Raw genomic sequence first — 9,282 nt, 5'->3', positions numbered from 1 at the left:
TTTTTTTAAAGCTAAGTATCCTACATTGCAGAGTTCACATCAGAAGTCACACAGAATGGCTCAGAATCTATGTCTGCCATTGTCTGCTTGCCTCTTCCTTCAGATTTCATCAATGGGTACCAGAATAGACAACTACTAATGCACTACAATGTTACACAACAGAGGAGAAAATAACAGACGGCAGGGAAAGGAGATGTTAGTGACAACCAAGGGTTTGGGTGTTTTGGAGGTGAATCACAAGCTTTACTTAATATGACCTCCAGACAGAAACCCTAGGGATAGACCAGAGTCATGAATGGCAGTGGCAACTACCACTTGCATAAAGAATCATCTGTATTTTCATTATCATAAGTTTGATACTAACCATATTAATCCATTTTTATTCCACTGAGGAACTGGATTTAATAAATATTGGGACTGTGAGATGCAAGTCAGTGCAGCACAAGGCTGTATTCCTTTTTGACAGTTGAAGCATCACCAGAAATCCTTTTGTATCTCTGTTATGACAAGAGATGCACTGCTCTTCCTGGCTTTCTATTCTCATTTGTCCACCAAAGAGGATTCTCTTTGAAGGATGCCGATTTCCACTTCCCTCTTGTCTTTCCTACTGCTTCTCAACAGTGACTTCTGTGAAATGCTTTATTTCTCAGGTGGGCTGCTCAGGGCTGGCTGCACATCAGTCCAGAGGAGGGCAAAAAATTGTTGCAGCTGAATTCCTCAATATGCCTACCATGACATTTAATGTAACGTAGTGAGCAGTTCAACCATAGCATGACAAAACTAAAGTAAGACTTTTGCACATCAGATGCTGCCAATAGGTAAAGTCAATTACTTGTTGACAAGTGATTTGAGGCACATTTATTAGAAATTCTCATTTTATTTATGAATCTGGTTCTATATAAATTAATTGTTGGTCTCTGAAAGACCATTCAAAACTTTACTCATCTAGGAAAGTCCCCTGCTGATAGGGAAGGCACTGAAGTTATCTCCTCATTGCTCATTCAGAAGATCATCCGTCCTTCAACCGAGATGCCAGCTGCTGATACTTCCAAAGGAGTGAGTTCTCAAGGTATAGCTGAGATGATGTGAGATAGGGAGTACTTGCTTGGTAAAAACCATTTTTTTGAATGTTGGCATCTCCATGCAATTTCCACTTCAAATAAAGTAGATAAACTCATCTGAAGCAAACCTGCAGGAAACACTAAAGCACCAACCACCCAGCTCTTGTCTTCCTGCCAGCTAAGTGCTGTATGGCTTCCTCTGCATTTTCTTATGGAAACAAACTGCCAATGAGAAAGAAAGAAAGAAAATGAGAACACTAACTGAGGATGCTTTACTCAATAGGGAGGTAATGCATAATCCAACAGAAGGCAAGTCTTTCTGACAAATGAAATTCTCTCTCTTATTACCCTGGCAGTATTTCTTTTCATATTAGTATGTCATCACTAAATACATTTTCCTTATTGAGGATGTACCTCTTCTGTGTCATTTTGGCTAAGAAACAGTGAAGGAACACTTTCAAGAGGTTGAAATTTCCTTTTGAGTCTTGGTTGGGAGTCACCACATTTTGGCAGGAAGACTTTATGTAGAAAGAATGATACACTGCACTGTAGGATAGGATTTCTGGCTGATCTCATTAGAAGACAAATTTCTTGGTGTTCCAGGGTCTGGAAGGTTGTTACAATTTAAGACAGGGTAACATTGATGTTGCTTTCAGCAGATGTGGCTATGCTGAAGATGTTTCAGTGTTTATTTTGTTAATGTTTTTATTGTATCTTGCCCATATTTTATTTTGAAAGTAAAAATGTTACTTAGATGGATCCTCCCCACAGTTTTCATTGCTTTTTTTTTTTTTTCTTCTTTCTTTCTTTTTTTCATTTTGCTCTTAAAAGAATAGATTTATCAGCTGGTTTGAGTTAAAGGGTTTTCATAGATCTTTCCTGAGCTAAAATGAAAATTCACTTCAAGAAATCAAAGCAGGGAGATACACCTGCTGAAGCTAAAACTGATGAAGTTTCTAGGTCTAATGCATTTGAGAAAAGCCCAGGTGCACTAAACAGCACAGTGTGGTTAAGAGTGGACAGATACAACTGCAAAAATAAAGGCCACAGCACATCTAACAATGACTGAGTTTGTGTTTTCATTCAATAAGTTATTAATATGTCTCACCCTTATGTTACCAAATATCACACCCAGCAAGTGAAAATTGAATGCCTATGAGATATAAAAGGGAGCTTTTAAGAGGCCTTGGAAGAATGGGCAGAGGGGAGGGGCAGGGGATAAAAGCAAGAGGAAAAGAATCAGGTCTTTCTTGCTGTTTTCTTTCATCAGGTTAAATGAATGCACTGAAGTTTTCAGGTAAAAAGAACACATGCAACCCCTCACCTTTTGTTCAGCTAGCTTACTTTCTAGCTCCTAACAAAGGACTAGATGAGGATGGAAAGACATTGTATGGAAACACACCACAGTGCAGAAAGTAAACATCTTCTGAGACATTCCAATATGTTTCTGATTCCTTCAATTTTCCATTCCTTTTCAGTAACAGAATTTGGCTTTGGTCATTCCCTAGTCCCAGTTCTACCTCAGGGCCCACAAAATGGAATGTGCATGGGCATATAAAAAGAGGTATTACTTATGCAGTTATTATGCAGTTATTTTTTTCTCCTGAAGAAGAAACAGTATGCAGCTAAGAGAAAGGAACGTGGCAGGGTGAGGGCAGGGTGTCAGGCCCAGCCTCTGCCACACAGTTCAGGTGCATTTGCTATCTCCACCACATCCCCAGTGCAAGCAGTGCTCTAGTCAGACAGCCTCTCCTTTTAGCAGTTACCAGGGCTGGGGCAACTATCTGAGGAGAAATTCCCTGATCATTAAGCTGGAGTGTGGGGTGACCACAGCAGAGAAGGAGTTTAGACGACTTTGTTTTCCAGAACAAAGCCTGCATTCGTGCCTTCAGCTCTCCAGCCCTGTGCTCTTCCTCTGCACGCTTTATCTTTAGTTTTATTTCTTCACTCCCCTCTACAAACATCTTTGAGGCAAAGAAAGGGTGGATCTTAAAACATGAGGATTTAGAGAGCAAGCTTTTATTTCAAATTGACATTTTGGATGTACTTACCTGTTAGAGTTTTTCACTTCCACAGTGCAACATTTTTTAGTATTCCTCCTAAGCTTGGACCAATACTTACTACAGTTTCTAAACCATTTCACATAGGAATATTTCACCAAGCTAATGTGAAATAATACAGGGAAATTCTTTTCCACATCTCCTCCTTAAGTTATTTTCAGGAAAAAAACCACTAGATGGCACTGGGAACTGTAACCACTTTGTATAGAGTATTTTCACTGTAGCTACTTACCTGTAAGAGTGGGAGGCAGAAGCATCCAAAAGCTGCTCTGGTTTACACACAGCAGTAGAGAAGGAAAGACAGGGTAGAGAGCACAGCATATTACTTCTGCCAAAAGTATGATGAAAGGAGTTTTACATATTGGAATGAAGCTTAATAACCAGTGTTTTACAGTTCTTGAAACCACTCTCAAAACTGTATCAGCATAATGGCTCCAAAAGCTATGAAAGTAGTGATAAAATAATCAGGGACCTATGTTACTATCCACATTATTAGCAAAACTATTTTCAGTTCTTTGAGACTCTAGATGTAGGAGCAGCATATTCTTTATCTCTTAAGCCTCAATAACAGGACTGACAAAAATATTGAGCAGTAATATCTTACATAACGTTATTGTTCCTACATGACAGCAAAACTGGGACTCCTGTGATTTTCCACATGTTTAATTACTGTAATTAAAAAGTAATCAGTCACGTACTAAGTTTGTGATCCCAAGTACCAGTATATAGTATTTTAACATCCAGTCATGTACAGTTTGAGATAGCATGTACAACATACCTAAAATAAAATCCTGCCAACAGACACAAAAGAATGCACTTGTCATCCTAAATCCAATATATAAAACATATCTGACATATGTGAATGCTCCATAAGTAGCATATGTTCTCCTCTTCTCTTTCTGTGAGAAACTGTCATGATTGCTATCTCTAACCAGACCTTTACGTAGCCATGGAGTCCCACAGTCAGTTGTACACTAGGGAAAGCCTGTTAATTTCAGTTGTATTTATTCATTTCCAGAATGAGGGCAATGCTGAAAGGGGTTGCTTCAATGCTACTCAGTACAGTCAGTCAGGCTAGGATGCAAAAGGACCTCTCTCAACCTGACCTCCCAAGGGCCCCTGCCTTGAATGTACATAAAGCCCTGAGCCAAACCTAGAAGCAAAGAGACCAAGCAGTGGGTTTGTCAGAGACGAGCAGAAACAGCCAAGTTCGATAGGAAAGAATCAATATGGATTTGCTTCCCTAATAAAGAACCAGTTCTGTTCTTAGTCGCAATGTCAAAGGGCCATTTATCTACATATTTACCCAGGTCAGTCTCATCACACACACTAGAAAATCAAGGAGGGATCATTTTTAATCATTATGTGATACTTGATTGCTTCCATGAAGCAAAGTCAGATGCCCCAAAAAAGCAACCAGATATATTTTAAGAGAATGTGAAAAGTTCCTTTGGAATTTAATCACAGACTCAGTGTAATGAGAAAAAAAGCCATTTCCCATATGCTGCTATTCAGAATTTTCATAAGCATCATCCAAGATGTTATACCCATGTCACAGGCCTAATCATTTGCAACAAAAAGCAATTCCTGAGCAGGCAACAGCGTAGATGAGAAACGAAGACAATGTTTCTGAAAAGAGACTGATGCAAACATCAGATTGCTTTTATAATGGTTACTAGAAATTTACACAGCAATATGAGAGAACTGTTCCACAGAGATCTAAAGGAAAGGCAGGCTAATAGGCCAGTGGACACAAGATCCTTGGCAAGCCCCACTGGTGTTACAGAGAAGTAAAACACAATCAAAATACATTGTTTCCTAAATTGCAAAATATGTTCTTTCAACAACTGACTTTTCTGTCCTGCTTTGAGAGAAAAATAGAGAGCAACTGATTAAGGATTCCCATTATGCCTGAGAGCCAATGACACTAAAACCGATCTTTTGGGCAAATTAACTTTTCTACAAAGAAGGCAAAGATAATCCAGGTCCACATCTACTGCAGCAATGTAATGCTGACACAATAGTACTCAGAATAATTGACTAACCCTGATCGGAGTTGTTGTTCCCTACACCTTAACCCCCTCCAATACCACCTTGAATCACTTTTTCTTTTAAATATTAACCTTCTGTTTTTAATTATGAGGAATATTAACACCTAGGTTTTAAAGGATGCATTGGTGCCTTTCTGAATGCAATTGTTATAGCAACAAACCTACCACTGGTGTACAATGTACTCAACGTACTAGCTCTTGGCCACACAACAATCCATCATAAAATAAAAGAGTAGCAACAAACATGTTCCAGCTGGTGTCTGTAAATCCGGCCTATGGAAGTATTCAGGCACCTTTTCCATAGGCTTTGGCTGATTTCCCATGAATGTCCTGATTAGCTCAGTCCTTATTCAGAATTCTCCATACCCAAAAAGCAGCAAAGCAGACAATAGCTTGCCCCACAGCTGTTCCGCTAGCTTTCTAGATGTTAAGTAGGCAATGAGATATAAGACAAATCTTTTCACTGTGAATTGCAGAAAAAAAGAATTCAAATTAGCTTAACAGAATTATTACCTTCACAGCTTTGTAGGATTTTTTAAATTGGGAACCTTTTCAGCCTATTCTCTGATTGGCAGTTCTTTCAGATTATAAGTATTTTTCTGTAAGTCCCTTCAGTAGGGTTTTTCTGTTTTTTGTTGTTTTCTTTTTTTTCTCCATTAACTACAATCTCATGAATATTGGTGGTATTATGGTACCAAGTTACACACAACCAGATGTTTCTTTCACGCAGACTGCTAACCCACAAAGAATAGCAGCTAGATGACTGCCTCCTTCCTCAGTTGTTTATGCTCATTTATTTATTACATTTATGCTCATTATTTACAAAGATTACAGTAACCTGAAAAATAACTTCCTTTTTTCTCTGGAGATCATTCTAGCCGAAAGATGCCCAAAACAATGCTGTAAAGATAAGATTTCATTGATTTTTTGCTTTGTCAAGTGATGGCATCTGTTCCCATTCCCACTTACTAGAAAGCAGTGTTCAAAGACATTTAATCCCAACTTAACTCCAAGGTTCCTCAGGACTAAATGAAAACAAAATCCATATGCATCCAGTTTGCTATGTACTACAAATTCTTACGAGCAGGAAAAAGAGAAGTCTTGGTGTACAACTCAGTTACAAGAAGGCGGAGCATACAAAGAAAACAACTCAACTCATCTGCACAGGCTGTTCTCAAAGCAGATCAGTAATGGTTCAGCACTGCTGAGAACAGATACAACTGATTTCAGCCTCAAGAGTTTCCCTGTTTGTTGCTGGATTTCTACCTCTTTTTTCCACAGCTTTTAAAACTGATCTTCCTGAAACATGTTATGCTAATCCTTGAAATCCAAAGACTTTAACCCTCAAAGACTTAAGAATTTATCAAGCCCAGGAAGATTCATAAGAAAAAACAATTAGACTTTTTCAGAGGATAATTGTTTTCAGCACTTTTAATATGTCTATGTTTAAGAAGTTGGGCAATCTCTGTTTTTCACTTAGCAGTAGGAAGAGCTAGAATTAAACAACTATGAAGCAAAGCACAATTTCAGTACCAAGTAAACCTACTTGCTTCGATTAACATTAGCACTATCCACAGCTTTATAGAAGAGCAAATTTTTTTTGTGGCTTTCTTAGCAGGAAGAAAAACTGCACAAATATTGATTTCACTCTTACTCCCTATGCCTTCGATCATTAAATATTAACATTCCCAGTACATTAATGGTCTCAACTTTCACATCAAGCAGCAACTTAAATAATTAATGTGAGAGAAGATAAACATCTAACATGTTAATTGCTTGAATGAGTAGACTAGATGGTTGGAGTCAGCACTTTTCTGCAAGGGTGCAATAGGGAAGCACCACTGGACCCAGATCCACCCCCACAGTTAAGCGAATGCTTTGCATTTTCTTTGCTTTCTGTTCCAGATGAGTTCCTCAGCCTTAATTTCTGTTCACTGTAGACAGGCACCAGGTGAATGTTGAGGGAGGAATACATTTAGGAATACATTTGAGGCAAAAAGTTTGCCACCAAGGTGAGGGAGAAAAAAAACTTGGTTCCATAGAAATCCTCTGGTTTAAGAGAAGAAGATCAGGCAACTAAGGACCAGGGACTGTAACTACAGGAAGAACTTCCTATGGAGATTTAATAAAGCTACTCTGACTTGCTATGACATGTTAGAAACTACCATGAAAGTACCATGAAAGCACATCTTGGCAGACCTTTGATTGGACACACAAGTTTACATTTTACTACTAGAGAGAGTACAGAGAGCTTTAAGCATCTTGGAAGATTGAGGCAAAATTATTACTTTAATATTTTCCTTTAGATTAGGTGCAGATGTTTTTAATATTTGAGCATTAACACTATGCCTTAGCACAGGCCTAGACTCTTACATCATGTTTAAGAAGTGATAAGTGTAATAAGTCTCAGCTAAAACATTTTGCACTACTTAGAAATTACTTTTAAATTCCAGAACATTTGCAAGATTTTGAGAAAACTAATTCTTTCTTTTACAAAAAAGCCATGTTATGATTTTTTTCATATCTGAAGAACATTCACAAGCTAGAAAATGAGCCATTAATTAGTATTTCTCCTTATCTTCCATGAAATCAAGAACTCTCTGATTTCTGCCTATACCTAAGTAGTTACAGTAATCTCCACTGCAAGTCCTCAATTGTGAATCACCATGGAGGTGAAAGAAGTGAACATCCACATGCCCTTAGGCCTCTGGCTTTCTTGGTCTACGCGTGACTAAAACAGCGAGGAGCATCAGTTCACTGCAGCACCAAAAAAAAGGAGATGAACTCAAGGGTTCAGTTCTAAAGGTATGCACCTAACCTAAGAAGCCAAATTATTTCACGGAAAAAAGAAATGGAACATTGGCTTAAAATGTTCTGGTGAAAGCCTGGAATGTAAGAGGACTTGTTGATTATATCTCAACACATCTCCAACCTGACAAAAAGAGAGGGGCAAACTTTTCATCTATACTCCTGCTTCTTTGATGTTGAGCAGTCTTTAAGGTTGGCTGATTCGCCACATTTTTGCTTGGCATGCTTTGATTGAGCAACAAAATGAATTAGAGTCTTCAAGTGATTAATTACTCATCCATGTGACTTTTTTTTTTTTACTGTCTCACAACAAAACCCCTCTATTGCATTTGTACAGACATTGTATTCTAATGTTTGACATGTGACAGGAATCATTTCCTCATGAAAATAATGCCTTAGCATCGCCTAAGATACCAGCAGTCTATCTTCTGAACCTACCAGAAGATTGATGGGTGAAATAATATTATTTAGTGATTTATTCTTGTACATTCATAGAATGTTTTATAGATGCTTCTACAGCAGTATTGGAAATTTATATTGACACTAAGTAGCAAATAGAAAGACAGCAAACAAGTCAGTGCCTGAATGAATTAATCCCATGAGCTTAAAAGAAAGAAATTTTGTAGCATAAATTCAGATCAAACTGTGGATTGGCTGAAATGCAGGTATCTATTGCATCTTGTCCATTAGCCAGATTTACAGCATGGCTGGAATGTGATCCTGGAGGACATAGGCTGGACCTTCTCTTCTAAACACAAGTAAAACATTCCTCCATTAGCAAGGATAGGCAGACAGAAGAGATTATTTACTAAGTCTTTCAATTGCCATTGATCATACATGCATAGAAGAAGCCAACAGCGACAGTAAGTCACTCAGTGGAGCCTGCAGGAGCACTCTAGGTTTATATTAAAATGCTCAAATAAGAAGAAGAATACTTCCTGGCACGACTCTTTGCCATCCCAACAGAGTATCTCAAGCTATATCTAAATCAACCAGTGCTGAAGGGAAGAACAAAACATTGCAGAGGACTTGATGACCACAGAGTGTGTACTATGGCAAATTATTTTAGCCACGTTCTAGTCCGACTGTGTGGCCTAAAGGAAGTTAGTGCTTGGAGTGTATTGGATACACCCCCCTGCTTAATTTCACCTCATATACAATCAACTTGTAAGCTTTGAGAGTGGTCAGTGATGCACATTAAGTGGTACAAAGTGGGAGATTAGCTTCAAAGGCATACTCCTGTTCCAAACTATGAGACTGGTTCGATGTAACCTGGAATGCCTATGAAAACCTGGAGCATGA

General features: G+C 38.3%; 1 long non-coding RNA gene across 1 annotated transcript; it reads right to left on the bottom strand.

The window, feature by feature from the left end:
* Positions 1-4,440, bottom strand: LOC109368760. The gene is made up of 2 exons (XR_004160575.1): positions 3,354-4,440; positions 1-1,283 (listed from the first exon to the last, which is right to left on the bottom strand). It is a non-coding gene; the product is annotated as an uncharacterized LOC109368760 (long non-coding RNA).
* Positions 4,441-9,282: the final 4,842 nt, after the last annotated feature.

The sequence above is a fragment of the Meleagris gallopavo genome, chromosome 8 (assembly GCF_000146605.3).
Source record: "Meleagris gallopavo isolate NT-WF06-2002-E0010 breed Aviagen turkey brand Nicholas breeding stock chromosome 8, Turkey_5.1, whole genome shotgun sequence".
Taxonomy (NCBI): Eukaryota; Metazoa; Chordata; class Aves; order Galliformes; family Phasianidae; genus Meleagris; species Meleagris gallopavo.
The sequence above is the reverse complement of the archived record's forward strand: the minus strand, read 5'-3'. Positions and strand labels throughout refer to the sequence as shown.